This window comes from Kogia breviceps, chromosome 2, assembly GCF_026419965.1.
Source record: "Kogia breviceps isolate mKogBre1 chromosome 2, mKogBre1 haplotype 1, whole genome shotgun sequence".
Lineage (NCBI taxonomy): Eukaryota > Metazoa > Chordata > Mammalia > Artiodactyla > Physeteridae > Kogia > Kogia breviceps.
The window spans coordinates 156,944,605-156,961,384 of record NC_081311.1 but is presented as its reverse complement, the minus strand read 5'-3'; the positions used below and the strand labels follow the sequence as shown (position 1 = coordinate 156,961,384).

Genomic DNA, 16,780 nt, shown 5'->3' with positions numbered 1-16,780 from the left:
TTTCTTTTTTTTAAAATGTGAGACAAATCTTGACTGGTTACCGATTTCTTTTCCTTAGAAATTTGCATACGTTAGGGTTGGGTTCTATGGTATGTTAAGCAAAAATGCATGGCTGCTATAAAATATAACAAAATATTTAAATTGGTTCCACTGATTATTAAATCCTTCCCCTCCAGGCCTGACGTTTCAAATACAGACATGTACTGTTTCATAATAGGCCATTATAGATTTTCATAACAATTTAACATCAAACTCAAGCTTTTAAAACTTAGCATATTTATTAAACTTTTGTTATTGTCTTTCATGTATATTTTTGTGTATATATACACATATGTTTGTGTGTACATATATATGTATTTTAATACCTGCTTCTGTGTATTTTTGCTCTATAAATGTTCATAAAATTAATATAGAGACCACGAGGTCTAAAAAACATTTAAAAAGTGAAAATAAGAATCTGGGATGAATACCCAACAATCTGTCCAGAGTCCCATAGAGGGGGCACTTTCTAAAATCTTGGATCTTTTTATGTTACTTTTTATGTTTTTGAAAATGAGACAATTTATAAAAGATGAAACTTCTTGAGTTTCCTTGTAATGTTGTGAAAAGCATGTACAGTTTGGAAAGGTTGGGGAGATAATTTAATAGGAAGTAGAAGTCAGGAAAGGGGAAAAATAAAATACAGAAAAATTACAATAGAAATAGAAAAATCTGAACATAAAAGTAGTTGACTCCCCTCCCCCACCAAAACAACCAACAACTTTCTTTTAAAACTTAATTAACACAACTTTCCTTGTTAATATATTTTAAAATAAATAACTTACATTCATAAAGTATGAAAATAATTGAACATGTAAATAAATGTTTCCTAAAGCATATGGAGTAGGCCATATGTTAAAGGACTTTCTCAAACAGTTGTAATTACGTTGTAGGTGTTTCTGAAAAATGAGCAGAATTCAATTTTCCTTAATACTAATTTACATAAATGTTAGGAATGTGAGGTTTGATGCAAAAAGTCCCTGATTCCAACTCTGCTCCCCCCAGTATAACCAAACAGCATAGAAACTGGAATTCCAAACATTATATTTTACAAAAAAAGGGTAATTGCTTTCATACGTATTATAAAAAATAAATTCCTCAGTTTTATTACTCAAGCTAAGAGAATATATGTGATAAAAATTCAAAAGCAAAAGAAAATAGTTATGGTCCTAATTAAAGTTGATGTAGAAAAGAATTCCAGAATCCAGAATATTCAGAGCTACATAACTTGTATTTACTTACCATGCATATTTTAGTTTAAGTTATATTGTGTGGTACTTGGCAATACGTTATTTTCCCTGTTCAGGCTTGTCACAAGCTTAACAGAAGTGTCAGAATTTTGAAACTCCATGTGATTTTAAGTTTGGGGAAGAATAAGTTCAGGTAAATGTTTTAAACTAAAGAAATATCTAAGGCACACATGCAAAACAAGTATGTTTTTCAAGTTTTAGCTGTAAGTCATATAATGTGGTATTGATTTTGTGTACAAATATGTCCCCTTTGAATGTGGAGACCTATTATCGTATGTAAGTACATATTTATGAGCTTTTGTTTTTTTCTTTTCAGGACTTCAAGGTATATTTTTCTTCTGTTTGTGATTATTTTTACTGGAAATCTAAAACATATTTTACTTAGTTATGCAGTACCTGTCTGATAAAAATACTTATGAATGATGAGATAAAAGAACGTAAATAAAGTTTTAGGCCGTTTAGGCCAAAATCATTATTACTTTTCACTAAATTTTAAGAACTGAATTGATTTTTTAAATTCATAAAAATGAGAAAGTTTGAGAGTTGGGCTAACTTTAGTTGAGACTACTAAGTAAAATTAAGTAACAAAAATGAGTTAAGGTGACAAAATCGGCTTTTCATGAGTTTGTGTGTGTGTGTGTGTATGTGTACGTGTTTCTTAGGGGGGTGCTTTGAGAGGTTCCCCATTTGTTTTATGTAGGAGAAAATACTAGGGCATTTATAGTAATTTTTATATTCCTAAATAAAGGTCTAACACCTAGTGAGCTTATATACATTCTTGTTATTAGAAGTGGACATACTTAATCTTGGAAAATAATCTCTGATATGAATCATTGATTTCAACAACAGAGAAGAAATGGAGAGAAGGGAGGGTGCAGAAATGTACCATTTTATTTCCAGAGACTATAAACGTCAGTGCTTCTCAGAGGCACTGAGAAGGTAGGTAACATCAATAAGTGAAGCAAGCGAGTGTTTGTATGTTAACAGGGGATAGTGGGCCTGTGGAGAACTGAAGATGCATGCCCACTTGAAGACAGTCAGATCTAATCTTTTCAGAAAGCGTTGCCTAAGCCAAGTGCAATATATTTGAGTGCCAGGTTTGGCTCCAGAACCATAAATTTGCAACACTCTTGTGGCAACCCTACACTAATATCCTGGACCCAAGCCAACTTCTGACTACTAAGAGATGAGGGGCTCACAGTCCTTTCTATACCATGGTCTCCTGCATTTTTATTATATTACGTCTACCATTTATCTCATTGTTAAAATACAAATATGAAGAAACTAATGCTTAGCAGTCAGCAGTACTTGGATGGGATGATTTTAAAGGAGGTACAGAATACAAATACATAGCTTAAGATACTTGTTCACTCATAAATTGTTTTAAACTCTTTACTACTGAAATAGATACTTTGAATCATGTAGGATATGAAAACTTTTATAGTGGATGTTTTAATCTAGATCTACCTGCATATAGCAGAATGCAGTAGTTTAAACAAAAAAAGTGTTTTTTTTCCTTATATAAAATAAGCTTCTAGTTAGGTAGGTAGTGAAAGGCTGGTATACCAGCTCTACAAAGTCATCAGGGATACAATTTTTTTCTAGCTCTCTCATATCCCTAGGGTACAGTCCTTGATGTTATGTTCCTAGACAGCTGCTGGAATCCCAGCCATTATATTTACTTTCCTGGCATCTGGATAGAGAATGGGAGACAAAGGCTGTAATTCCCTCTTTTTTCTTTTTTTTTTTTCTTTCTTTTTTTTTTTTTTTTGTCGGTACGCGGGCCTCTCACTGTTGTGGCCTCTCCAGGTGCGGAGCACAGGCTCCGGATGCGCAGGCTCAGCGGCCATGGTTCACGGGCCCAGGCGCTCCGCGGCATGTGGGATCTACCCAGACTGGGGCACGAACCCGTGTCCCCTGCATCGGCAGGCGGACTCTCAACCACTGCGCCACCAGGGAAGCCCTCCCTCTTTTTAAATGGGGACTTTTAAGTCATCATATCATTTCAACTTACTTGAAAGTTGGCTAGAATTTAGTTATATGGTCATACAAAGATACAAGGGCTGCTGGGAAATGTAGTCTTAGCTGGATAGCACTGGCAGTGTACTCAACTGAATAGAGTTATGTTATGAAGGATATAAAAAGGAGAATAGCTATTAGGAGGCAACTATAATCCCAGCCACAAGGAGCATAATTGTCAACTAGTGGAATAGATCTGGTTTCAATGGACAGAATATAGTTGAGTAACCTGATTTACCCTGGTTATTGTTCACTTCTGAGGAGACTACAAAGCCAAGAGCACTGGATGGCACTTAAATACCAGGTTGTAATTCTTTGCAATTCTTTCCCTATTCCCTTCAGATAAATTTAGAAGTACCTATAACTTTTTTCCGGACGCGCAGGCTCAGCGGCCATGGCTCACGGGTCCAGCCGCTCCACGGCATGTGGGATCTTCCCGGACCGGGGCACGGACCCATGTACCCTGCGTCGGCAGGTGGACTCTCAACCACTGCGCCACCAGGGAAGCCCTAGAAGTACCTATAACTTTTATTCAAATTAGAACGAGGCTTTATTTTGAAGAGTATCTCTCTATATATGTAGATTGGTAGATTGATAGTTATAGTGAATTTTTTATATTGACAAATGCAGTGTATAGTTTAACCGTGACTCTTTAAGTTTGTTGCTAAGTGATCCAAAGATCAGTGTTGAGCTGCCTGCATAAAGAATCACGTGAAGAGCTTGTTGCCAATATAGATTCTAGGCTTCATTTGTTTCCAGATATCCTGATTTGGTAGATTTGGATGGGATCTGGGAACCTTTCAGGTGATTCTAATTCATGCTGGTGAACCACTGTATTAAATCTGTACCTAACAGTCTTGCCTTGATATGACACCATTTGGCTTCCTGTTCTAAGGCTACACACTGTGACTTTGGCAATAGCTTGCTATTCTAGTCATTCCTTTCACTTATAAGGCTGCTTAATTGAAGTTTGTATATAAACCACTGCAAATTCACCATCATTTCTGGAAAAACAACTCAAGGACCAAATCCTCCTCATGGCAGGTTAGGTGAATCATTCTACTATGCAAAGGACACAGACTATTAAAATGTATTTCCAGGTGAATATATAGTTTTCTTTTTCTCTCTTTTACTTCCTGCTCTTCACACTTCTGTCATATCAACACAGGCCTAAAACTCATTGTGTTGATCATTCTAGAAATGCACATAATGCAGTATGTAAAGTAAAAACATAAAGAGAAAGCTTTGTTTTGAGAGGAGGAGACTTAGAAGATTGAAATCATGTTAATCTATTTTTTTCTTTTTTTAATCAAACAGCTTGCTCCAACTTGAAGGATAATTCATACATCATCACTCAGCCTTATATGGAAATTCATAAAATATTTAAAAATGGATCAGTCACTTTTTGACTAATGTTTTTTTCTCTGAGATTACAACATTGAAAAGTTTAGATTTACACATGAGAGATATAATGATAGTAGGAAAGAAAGACTAAAATAGTTAATTATTAATTGACCTATTGTGTACATTTTGGCAAGTTGAACAAGTTTATATAAGACAATGGAATAGTTGGAACATACGGACTGTTCAGTTTTCCTCTGAATTTCTTTCCATGTAAATTTCATGTGGCATTTTCTAAATTTCATTTAAGGCTGAAGAACTGTTATATACAAAGAGTATCTATCCTTGGCATTTGCATGAGGGGTAGTCTATCCAGTGGAAAATTTTTCCTTAAAGTTGTGACTACATTGGTGTCCTTAGTGTTTTTATTTTATTTTATTGATATGTTTCAAACTAAACTCCTCAACAGAAATCAGGATTGTTCCATCTTATACTGAGTATATTCTCTAAGGAACAGTGTATCAGGGATATTACAATAGCACAAGATTTTCCTTACTCACGTGTTGCCTTCTACAGAGAAGTCAGTAATATTAACAATATTAATAAATTAATATTAATAAATAATGAACTTTGTCCCTATTAGCTTTCTGGTATAATATTCAAACTCAAAAATGTTTGTATGCTTTTTTAAAAAAAATTTAGTTTAGATCTGAGAAGGAGGAAGGACTGTCTCACAGTTGGATTCCTTTTTCTTTTCTTATCTTTTCTTTTCTGGCTCTCTGCTGAATCAGAATTATAAATTCAGTTTCAAGATGAGAGTATTCTCAGTGGAAACATTGCTTGCAACATAAACATCATAGCCTTGTTGTAGTCTATATATTTTAGTAAGTAAAGTAAGCCACAGTCCAACCATCATTGGGAGAACACCTTAGCTCTGGTCCATCTCTGCTATTTAGCAGTCTTGCTACCTTTAGAGTCCTTTAACTTTACCAAACCTTTGGGTCCTCATCTGAAATTGGAGAATTTATACACACCCCTGTTAATCTGATGGGACTCTTAGGACGGTCATTTGGGAACTTTACCTGAAGGCACTTTTAGAGCACTTAAATGAGAAACAGAAAGTGATATTACAATCTGATTTCAGTCATCACAGATACAAACCTTGGTGGTATATTTTTTACTTTCTCCAAATCTTTGAATATGTTTTGAAGAAACTTCCAGATTTGTTCTCCTTCTGTACTTTGTTTGTTCTCCATCTTCTGGAGGAAGTTGCTCCATTAATCATGCTCTCTTTTCCATAAGTTCAACAACTTCCTTTCTATGAGCTCTTTCCCCTTCGCATGTAAACAAGCTCAGCTTTCTCCCAGGGTCTGTGTCTGGCTCCCACCCTCTCTTTATTCTTAGCCCAGCTGCTTTAAAGGAGCAGAACAGTTTTCTGTCTGCCTCCATGCCCTCACTCATCCCAGGCACTCTGACTTTTGCCCCCTCCATTCCACTTAAGCTCTCCTAGTAATGTGTGATGTTACAGGGGGCTTCTTTCACCTACCATTGACCACTCCAGCTTTCCTGAAAGGCGGTGCTCTGAAGATTCTCCCTCTACCTTCCTGACCTTTCCCTCTCAGCTTCACGGGCTCCTTCTCCTTATTTATCCCTTAGTACTTTGTTTTCTCATAGGATTTTGTCCACTGGTCCTTTCAGTATATTCTCTCCCTAGAGTATCTAGGAATCTTACTCACTCTCAAGATTTTGCTTAACAGCTAATTGCTGATCATTCTCAAATCTCTCTCTCCAACCCTGACCTTCCACATCTACTTCAGAATACCCAGCTTCCCACTGGATGGTCCATAACCACTTCAAGTTCAGTGTATCCCAAACTCAATTCATTATCTTCCCTCCAAGACAAGATCATCTTTCTCATGTATTCTTTATGTCACTTAAAGGCAAGATCATCCTACCTGGTTATTCAAGCAAAAGTCTAATCAGTCACTAAACTCTATCATTTTACCTGCTAAATATTCCTCATATATACCTCCTCTCCCTCTCTACTACAAATGCCTAAGTTTAGGCTCTCATCATCATATTGCAGTATTACTACAATTTACTGCAGTAGCATCTAACTTTGTCTCTTGCCTCCCACGTGACTACTTCCCACCCACACCTATAGAGACCCCATCTGTTGCCACTGTGATATAAAGCTAAAATCTGATTACCTCATTACCTTCCTTAAAATCTTCCATTGACTCCCATAACTTGAGGAAAGAATAATGCTCAAGCTCCTAAGCAAGGCAGATAAGACCTTCCATGATCTGGCCTATTTCTAGAATTCTAGTCACAGTCACTATCATTCTTTGCCTCAAATTAGTAATTGCCTGTAGTTCTCACCTCTCACTACACACATGCACACACACGGTTCCTTTTTTTTTTTTTTTTTTTTTGTGGTACACGGGCCTCTCACTGTTGCGGCCTCTCCCGTTGCAGAGCACAGGCTCCGGACGCGCAGTCTCAGCGGCCATGGCTCACGGGCCCAGCAGCTCCGTGGCATGTGGGATCTTCCCAGACCGGGGCACGAACCCGCGTCCCCTGCATCGGCACAGGCGGACTCTCAACCACTGTGCCACCAGGGAAGCCCAACGGTTCCTTTTTTTAAGTCTATTTCCCAAGTTAAACTTCATGTCATAAATTTATTTTATGTATTAAGTATATGATAGTTATTCCATGCATATATGCCAATGAATATTATTTTTGAAAATCTAAAAAAAATCTTTCCCACTATTTATTCATTCACATATTAGTGAACTGATTTCACATTCAGGATTTGCAAATTATATTTGCATATTCTTGAGCAATTTTCTTGATGGCTCTATGTCCCAGTTTTTTTGTCTATAAAATTAGAATAGTAATATTTACCTTAAATAATTATTTTGAAGACTATCATGTATATAAACTACCTACATAGTAGTATGGCTCCCAACAAATACTAGGAGCTCATCAAATGATTATTGACATCATTATCCAACATTATTATCCAGTAGATATTATTATTCCATTACTATTTAGTAGTATAGCAATAATAATAAATGCTTATTGGGTAACTATAAGAACCAAAATGTTAGATGTTATGGAAAAAATAAACGACTTTTGCTCTCAAAGAGATTAAAATTAGTGTAAAACTTAAAATGCAAATTTTATTTACTGTTCTACTATGGTCATTTGGACAATACCTCAGTATTTTCATCTAAATCTAAACAGGCTATATTATAAGCCCATTTATAAATTTTACCCTTCAAATAACAGAGCTTTATTGTAGCGTCTTCTTGTGTACAGGTTTACATGGGAAAAAAGAAAGGAAACAAAAAGCTCTTTCCATTGAATACTTTCTAATGACCCTGTGATTTGAAGCATCACTGCTGTTCTCCTGTTTCTCACCCCCACAGCATTTCATTCTCTGTAGTCGTTCCCAGGATGTAAGCAAGCCAAGCACGATCCGTTCCATGCCCCAGTGCTACCTCATGTCTGTCTACCAGCTCTGCCTGTTTCAGAGTTTATTTTCTGAAAATATGATTGTCATAAAAGTCTGTAGTAAAAATTGGAAGCTTATTTTCCACGCTGCATTGCCCTGTGTTGTATCTGGAATGAGAGGAATTGCTTCACTGCACAGGGATTTACAATGCAGCTCCCAGGACTATTTGGATACAGTAGAGGGAGTGACTGTCTTTTCTCAGACTTTGCAGCAAGTTTCTTCATTTTCCAAAGGCTGGTTTCTTCACTCCCTTTGCTCCCAGGAGTTTTTTGTGAAATTGACTCCAGAAAGCAGAAACTGGTGTAGGATGTAGGCACATTCTTTATACTCACACTTTCCTTACTTTGCTGTACTTTTCTTTCTTCTCAGTTTTTCAAAGTTAAACGGAATGATGGGTTTGACTTGGCAGGAGGTGTGTACATGGAATTTCACCAGATAATTAGTAGCTATGAATTCCTTTAATTAAATCTTTGTTATTCAATATAGCTGTTCTGTGGCTGTCAGCTCTAGAGTTTTTCATTATGGAATTTTAAAATATGGGTGCTTCCCTTAGCAAATACAATTTATTTATAGAGATTTAATATTTTCATTTCATTTATATTTCATTTAATATTTCTTAAATAGCAGTTATATACTTATTATTTTCTCCCGAGGGAGAAGAACCTATCAGATTTGTTTATGCTAGTTTGAAATTATTTTTAAATTTTTTCTTTTTCATTCTTCCCAGACCTTTCTATTGAAGAAATAATTAAGTTACAGTTTATTTCAGAACATTATGCTTCTCATGTTAGTGCTAAATTTTTAGCTAGAGTTTCCGGTAGGTTGGACGGGTGGGTGAACAGTGAGGTTAACTGGTTACCATGGGAAGATGAACTACAAAGAAAAAGTTCTTAGTTTTCTGGTCTTTGGCTAAAAACACAAACCCTCTGAAGTTTTATAAAGAACGCTGATACTTTCATTTGAGAGGGCAGAAGGGCACTGGCCATTCTAAGGCAAATGAGTGATTCTGATATGAGAATCTTCTTTTATATGAGTTTGTACAGAAAAAAAGAAAAAGAGACTTGGGGGCAATGAAGGAGGAGCAACTGAACATTCCATCAAGAGCTTGTGTTTAAGCTTTCAGGTGCTGCAAGTGTTATGTCTTTCTGAGTGTTCACAAAAAACCACTTCTTTCTCCAGCCCTTCTCCATTTCCTCTTAAATCTTGATCTCTACACATTAGATTAGGCATGTATTTGTCTGTATTTTTATTTTTCTCCATTAAGCACAGTAAAACTGAACTGAATTTTGCTGAGAAACAACTGATAAATTCCTGAACCAATGGAGTGCTTATTAGCCTGGGAAGATTTCGGATACTTTGAATCTGTTTGTTTTATTTTTTTTAAAAAGTAGGCTAATTCCTTTATGTAGAGAATGAATCAAAATGGAAACAATTAGTTCTAAAGAGATTAATCCGTGGATACATTCAAAGTTCCATTGGCAGTGTTTGTGTTTGGGTATGTGAAGGATGATGAAATAAAACTAAATCAGTATTTTATGATAATTGAATTAGTATTTTTGTGGTATTTTGATATATTCAGAATATAAATATTTCATAAACTTGCCAGAGCTATATTCACCTGAGCTACCTTGTACTCCTTCTACATCTATTCCATGTTGCTAAAGTCCCAGGAGGGTAAGCAGGTCCAGTTTTAAGAAAACAGTTTTGAACTGGAAGACTTTTAAATTTAATTTAATTATTTTTTTAGGGAAATACGCTTTCAACCTCCTTTCAGTTTGAAGGAAAGGCATTCAGGAATCTGCCTGAGAATCAAAGTCTCACACTGAAGCTTTATCTGCATGTCTCCTTCCCAAATTTGGTTCAAATAACAGAATTTTTCTTCTAGCCTGACCTCCTATCAAAACTTACTTGTTTGGTGTCCTCTTCTTTTCTACTCCTTGGGAAACTAGTCTACAACACGTGCCCTCTCTAGTCATTATTCCAATGTACCCTTTATAAAATACTACTCCTTTGTAATGTGAGTATATTATACATGGTTATTTGCCTTGTATGATTTTTTTTTCCCCCAATATTCTCTGGCCATCAGGATCGGCTGACATCATGGCTCTGGGTAAAAGTCCCAGCTACCTCACAGATTCAAAATGAAGAATTCATAATATCTGTGGAAATTCTGTGTCATGTTTAAAAGCCTCGATAAGGGTAATGTTATTATTTTAGTATGATTTACTATAATGAAAAGTTAGATGAATACAAAATAAATATTTTAGGTAAATGAGAATATTTATAATCCAAAGGAATATAAGACTCTTCACAGAACTGAAAAAAAACCAAAATTAGTGGGTTTTTTTAAACCTTGAATTGCAGAGAGTAAAATACCTTGTTTACATATCTATCTAGAAAACTCCCAAAGCCCCCAAATAGGAATTAATTAGGAAAAGAATAAGAATAGAGACTTTGACTTGAGGATAAACAGAACAGATGGAAAGACAAAATGTGATTTTTCTAATATAACTGGACTGCAGTCTCTATACGAGCAAAAATGTAGCTTCTGACAGAAGTCTGGATCCACTATTATTATTGCTTTTTCCCTATTCATCTCTCATCAGGAAGCCTATCTCAAAATCAAAGTTAAGCTCTAAGGGCCTGTTTGTAGCATGGTATCCCTTTTCCCTGGGTCAGAAGGTGACATTGAGCCAGAAGTTTAAACTGGTGATAAATATCCACAGCAATCTGAGCCAAGTGTTTAGACAAAGGTTCCACCATCCCTCAAGCCTGTCTACTTTCTGGTATATTTTAAGACTCTCTACTTGTACAGAGAGAAACATGCAGTTAAAGAGATGAGGGCCTCAACTAAATAGTCTGTTTCTTTCTTTCATGAATGAATTGTTGAAATAATTCTAAATTAAAACTAGACCAGGACACAGGAAATCTGCATTCTAATTGTAGCTCTATAATGAACTAACTTGGTGATTTTGTGGAAGTGACTTAAATTCTCAGGCCTCAGTTTCCTCCTTTGTAAGACCTGTGGTGTATTATCCAGGGCCACTTTCTGCTCTGAAATTCTATGACTATAGAAGGTTTACATAAACTTACTTCACATAGGTCAGATTTGTGCTATACCACTGTGAAGAATCTCATGTATGCGTTTTGGTAGATTGAAGCATTATGCATAATTTCTGTAGGTAATATCTTTCTGTACTTTTAAATTAGGATTTGAAGTTTTGATCCAGGTTTCTAGTTATTTACCTGACTATGGTTCATTTAAGAAACACAACTTCCAAAATGATCTGCTTTTCAGTGAATGGCTTTACAACAAAGTTTCTAGACATTGTTGTAAAAGGTGATTGTGAAAAAAATCCAGAATAATCTGGCATTAAATTTTGTAGATTTCAGATTAATTGTGAGTTTCCCAGTTAGAGAGAAAATATGTAAATGCATTCAGTGTTGTGTTACACATAAGTTGTGTTACAACCATAAGACTCGGTACTCTCTAAATATTTTTTGGTGGGATGGTGGTCAGAGGTTAGTGGCATCCTAGACTCTTGCCCTTAAAGCTGATGGATTTGTCTTTTCAATGAAGACTCCGCTTACTTTTCCTGACAATCTGCTGAAGGTACTAAATTGCTATTCTATCTAGCCTTTAAAGAAAGGAAAGGAAGGAAGGAAGGGAGAGAGGGAGGCAGGAAGGGGAATTAAAAACTTATGAGCTTTACCTGAGGAGCAGATCATGAGATTGTCATGATTGTTCTGATTCCTTATTTTATACTTGTTCCTGAGCCCTTATTTTTCTTTGCAATAATGTTTGTTGGGAGGTATGTACATGTTTAGTCTGAATATTTAGAAGGTTTGATTTATTCCATTGATATTTCTTGAGCACAGAACTTTTTTGGAACATGCTGCTTGTCTCCCATTTTCTTCAGGGAAAATGAGAGACTAATTTTTGTGTTTTATTTTCCACTTTTCCTACTTCACTGATCCTGATTCAGTCCTCTAAACATTTATGTCCCCAAGTCCTGCTAGAATTTCACTCCCAGGCATTATGGATAGAAAATAGCCTTTTTAAAAAAATGTATTTACAAGAAATACGTGTGTCTAATTTGGGCACATGAAAAATTTAGATTAAAAATCTGACAAGATTTTAAAAAGGCACTCACTAATGCTCACATCCATGTAAAATCAGAAATGCCAGTGGGAGAAAACTGTCAGGTTCTAGATTAATGGACTCTTTGATAAATGAGATATACTCAGTCATCTTAAAGCAGGTGACAATAATTTCCTTCTTTGGAGAATATAAATCCCATTCTATCCTCAAAAACCACTATAAAACTGTTTTAGTGACATTAGAATTTGCTTCATATGATTCTGAAAAATTTGTCTTTTTTTAAAAGAAATAGTGCTCTGATCTCAAGTGATGATGATTTTGACTTGCTTTTCTATACAGGGCAGTATATCCCCACCCTGCAACCTACTTTCATTCCTTCATTATTCATTAACTCAGTAAATATTTACTGAGTACCTGTTGTTAACCAGGCCCTTTATTGGATGATACAGAAACAAATATTTAGTCCTTGCCCCCCAGGGAGGGGGAAGAGTAAAAGCAAGAACAATACCATGTGGTCCGTGCAATGATGGAGGCAGACAGAGGGTACTAGGGGAGTCTAGAGGGCGTCCCTGACACACAGCCTGAGAGGTGGCGGCAGGATGGGAGGCCAGGGAAGGTCTCAGAGGAGGGAGCACCTGAGCAGTCATTCCCCTGCATTCACCCCATTATTTCCTCTATCTGTATTCCAGCCTCGTCTTCACACATCCACACCCTTCAAATCATAATCAAGTCTGATGTGTGTCCTCCTTGAAAACTTTTGATTATCCCAGATATCTTTGCTCTTTTTCTCTAAACTACAGCACTTCTCCTTTCTATGACATATTTAGCACTTAATAAAACCTTTTCTGCATCACCCATTGTTTTAGTTTTACTTAATAAATGTCATTGATCTCTTACTTATGTCATATGCTCCTTGAGTGTAAAGACCATTTCTCAAGCCCAAAACGTCAGATACAGATTCAGTGCTATGTATATAAGAGGTTTTCAATAAATGTTTGTGATTAACAATTTGAACAAAATATATTTCCCTTGATGGTTTAAAGTCAAATGCCTTCTCTCCATTGATTGTCAGATTGTTGCCTAATTACATTACTCAATCTTGCTTGTTTTTACATACATAACAGCAAACTTAAAAAAATGGAGCCGTTTTTTACGTATAGGTTAGCTGTATTTAGCGCCTTTTTGGGTAAAGCCTCATAAAAATACATACTTCAAAGCACACTAATTGGCTACTATATGCAAACAAAAGTTAATTTTATAACTTACCCATTTTATTTATAGCGATTTTAGTCAGGCTATAAGGATGCAAAGATGACTGACACACTCTCCTGTATTTAAGGGGCATCCATAATGAGGGGAATAGACATATGAACAAACAATTATAAAACAATATAATAAATATGATGAAAAAGAATGGCATAGGAGTATTCAGTTCACCTGTGAGAGCAAAGGTTAGTTTTGGAGGAGACAGATCCAAAATATAAATGATGAATGTGCAGTAACCAGAAGAAATGAGACAAGAGGAGCAAGTAAATAGCATGTAGATAGGAAAATATATTTGCAATACTCAGAAGTGTTATTTAACATTGTTTTGCAGGAAACTACAAATACTTTGATGGCTTGGAGAATGGAACGTGGGATGATCTCGTTTATTATTAGAGATGACTTTTGGGGATAATTTATTGATTAATTATTTAAAAATTCAGTATTTAATAACAGTAGAGACAGTGGGTATAGACTATTTTTTTTCTTTCCCTATTTATTAAGCAACTTAGTTGTGAAGGGAAGAAGAGATATAGGACCATAGTTAGGTAGAGTCAAGTGAGGATTTTTGTTTTGTTTTCAGATGACAGGATGAGATGTTCACAGACTGAGAGAAAGATTCCTATGGAAGGACAGATGTCGAAGATACAGAAAGAAAGGGGGAAAAGATTGACCAGGATATAGGAGAGGGCAACACTGGGTGTAAGGAGATAGGAGTTAGCCTCTAAAAGGAGATTGGCTGTTGTATCTTCGACATTAGATGTGGGAAGGCAAAGATGCAGTTGTAGCTTCAGGTGAAAGAAATACGTTTGGGATACAAGAGGTAGGGGTGTGATTGTTCATGCTTGAATACATCGTCTCTTTATTGCCTCAATTATTTTAATGCCTCAATCATTTTTTGTGTTTTTTTTTTTGCTGTACGCGGGCCTCTCACTGTCGTGGCCTCTCCCGTTGCGGAGCACAGGCTCTGGATGCGCAGGGTCAGCGGCCATGGCTCACAGGCCCAGCCTCTGCGCGGCACGTGGGATCCTCCCGGACCACGGCACGAACCCGTGTCCCCTGCGTCGGCAGGCGGACTCCCAACCACTGCGCCACCAGGGAAGCCCATTTTAATGCATCAATAAATTAAAATGGAATCAATTTAATTTAAGCAATTAAATTATATATACTAGCATGTCCTTTGAGACCAGTTGTCTCACCTATTGCTCTGTTTGTGCTAGCATCATGTGAAGATTAAGTTATCAGTAAGTCATTTGTTTTCATTGTGAATGTTGGTTAAATATCAAATAGTTGCTCAAAATGCTTGCATCATGATAGATGATGTTTCTTTTTCCAACTGGGCAATACGTTGTGCTTTTGGATAGTCAGGTTCAACCTTCCATCAGTCTCTAACTCCCCCCCACCCCCACCTCACCCCCACTAAAGATCAGGTGTTCCTAAATCACAACGATAAAAAAAGATTCACTTTCTCAGAGGCAAGGTTAAGGTTTTCTGTGCTGGCCAGTGGTCTATATTCAGTTGACATTTATTTGTAGAGTTTTCTGCCTCTATTAGTAATAATATCACACTAGATCTAAGTAGGATTGTACAGTTCACAAAGTACATTCACTCATTTGATGTACACGTAAAACCTAAGCACCTTAGATTACAGATGTGGAAACCGAGATGCACAAGGGATAAATGATGCAGCAGATGTTGGATAGAGATAGAGAACCTAGGTTTTCTGGCTCCCCGTCCAGGACTCTTTCAATTGTATCTCACAGAGAAAAGAAAAGGAAAGAGGAAGACAGTTTTAGTTATCAAGAAGAGCACTCCACACTACTATATGAAAATCATTTTGAGTCAGTGACACATTCTTAGAGACTTCAGTGAGACCAAACCTGTGACAGACAGTGATTAGGGAAAGTATAATTCAATCTTGTAGAAGCTTAGATTTTTTTTTTTAAGACCTGGAAGTTAGAGATTATCATGAAGAACTATAGTGAGGAGGAAATAACTATACAACTTTTAGTTTATAAAAATAAAATTTTTTACCTGAGGTGAAATAGGAAACCTTGTAACCTGGAATCTGCATAGTGGTGAAAACAAACACAATCACAGGTTGTGTTACAGGGCAAGAGCCAAAAGGGACTTTTGGAAAGAAAAACTAATGCTGGTTTAGTGTTCAGTGAGATCCCTCTAATTATTAGGCTTTCTGTCCTGGCTTTACATACTGCACTGATTATAAAATCAATGAAACCATCATTGGCCAAATATTTATTGAGTGCTTCCATGATACCCGAATCCTAAGTGCCATGTTAAAAATTGGAAGTAGAAAGAAGAATAAGAAATGATCTTCATATTTAAGAACCACAATATGAGAGATAACAGCTAGTTATGTACTTTTGTGAAGAGAAATGATGGATATATAGGCACCAACATGCATGTAGACCATCTTAAGCTGGTTTATAAATTAGTCAAAAGTTATAAATATCAGACATTTGAACCAAACATTTTAAATGGGAAGATCTGCAATGAAAATGTTTATTTGCTAAGAAAATATTTTTCTTCCTGCTATAGCGACATTTTTGGTCAAAACATTTGTAAGAGTTTCCATGAAGGTAGTTACAAATGAGTTAAAAATTTAATCACCCGCAGAAATGTTCTACCAATTTGTGTAAATGCTGCCATTGATAATCACTAAATCTGCCAATAAGAAACATTTATTTGACTTCTGTGTACCAAGTCAAGTGCTATGGTGCACTTAACCTATATGTTTATTAATAAATTAGGAAGTAGAATCCTTGATTCCTAACCATGGGAAGCTTCTAATTTAGTTGGAAAGTAAATACTTGAAATAATTAGGCTATGAAATAGGATATGTAATATGAACTAAAAATACATTAAACTTTTCAGAATATGCCTAGAGTCAGTTCAGGAGAGGGGAAAATCAGCTGGAGTTGTCAGGAAATGAGTGAAGGTTTCAGAGAAGCAGCAGACTGGAGGATATAGTGTTGTGGAAGCTATCAGAAGTGTTCTAAAAAGAAGTCAGTGGTAATGGTATCACAGAGATCCAAGGGAGGGGTGATGGAGAAAAGCTACTGGATCTGGCAGTGTGGAGTTTCCTGTTCACCTTTGAGAGTGGTTGTCCAGGCAGTAAACAACCAAAGCAAAATTTCCAGAGGTCAGACTTTTTAAATATTCTAATATACTGATTTTTGAACTAATTTTACACAGCAGTCATTTAGGTCATATATTTGACTAGAT

General features: G+C 36.2%; 1 protein-coding gene across 2 annotated transcripts in view; it reads left to right on the top strand.

Annotated features, from left to right (window-relative positions):
- COL5A2 (collagen type V alpha 2 chain) overlaps nucleotides 1-16,780 on the top strand; it is a 367,799-nt gene that overhangs the window by 220,682 nt on the left and 130,337 nt on the right. The gene's annotated exons all lie outside the window — the stretch shown is intronic.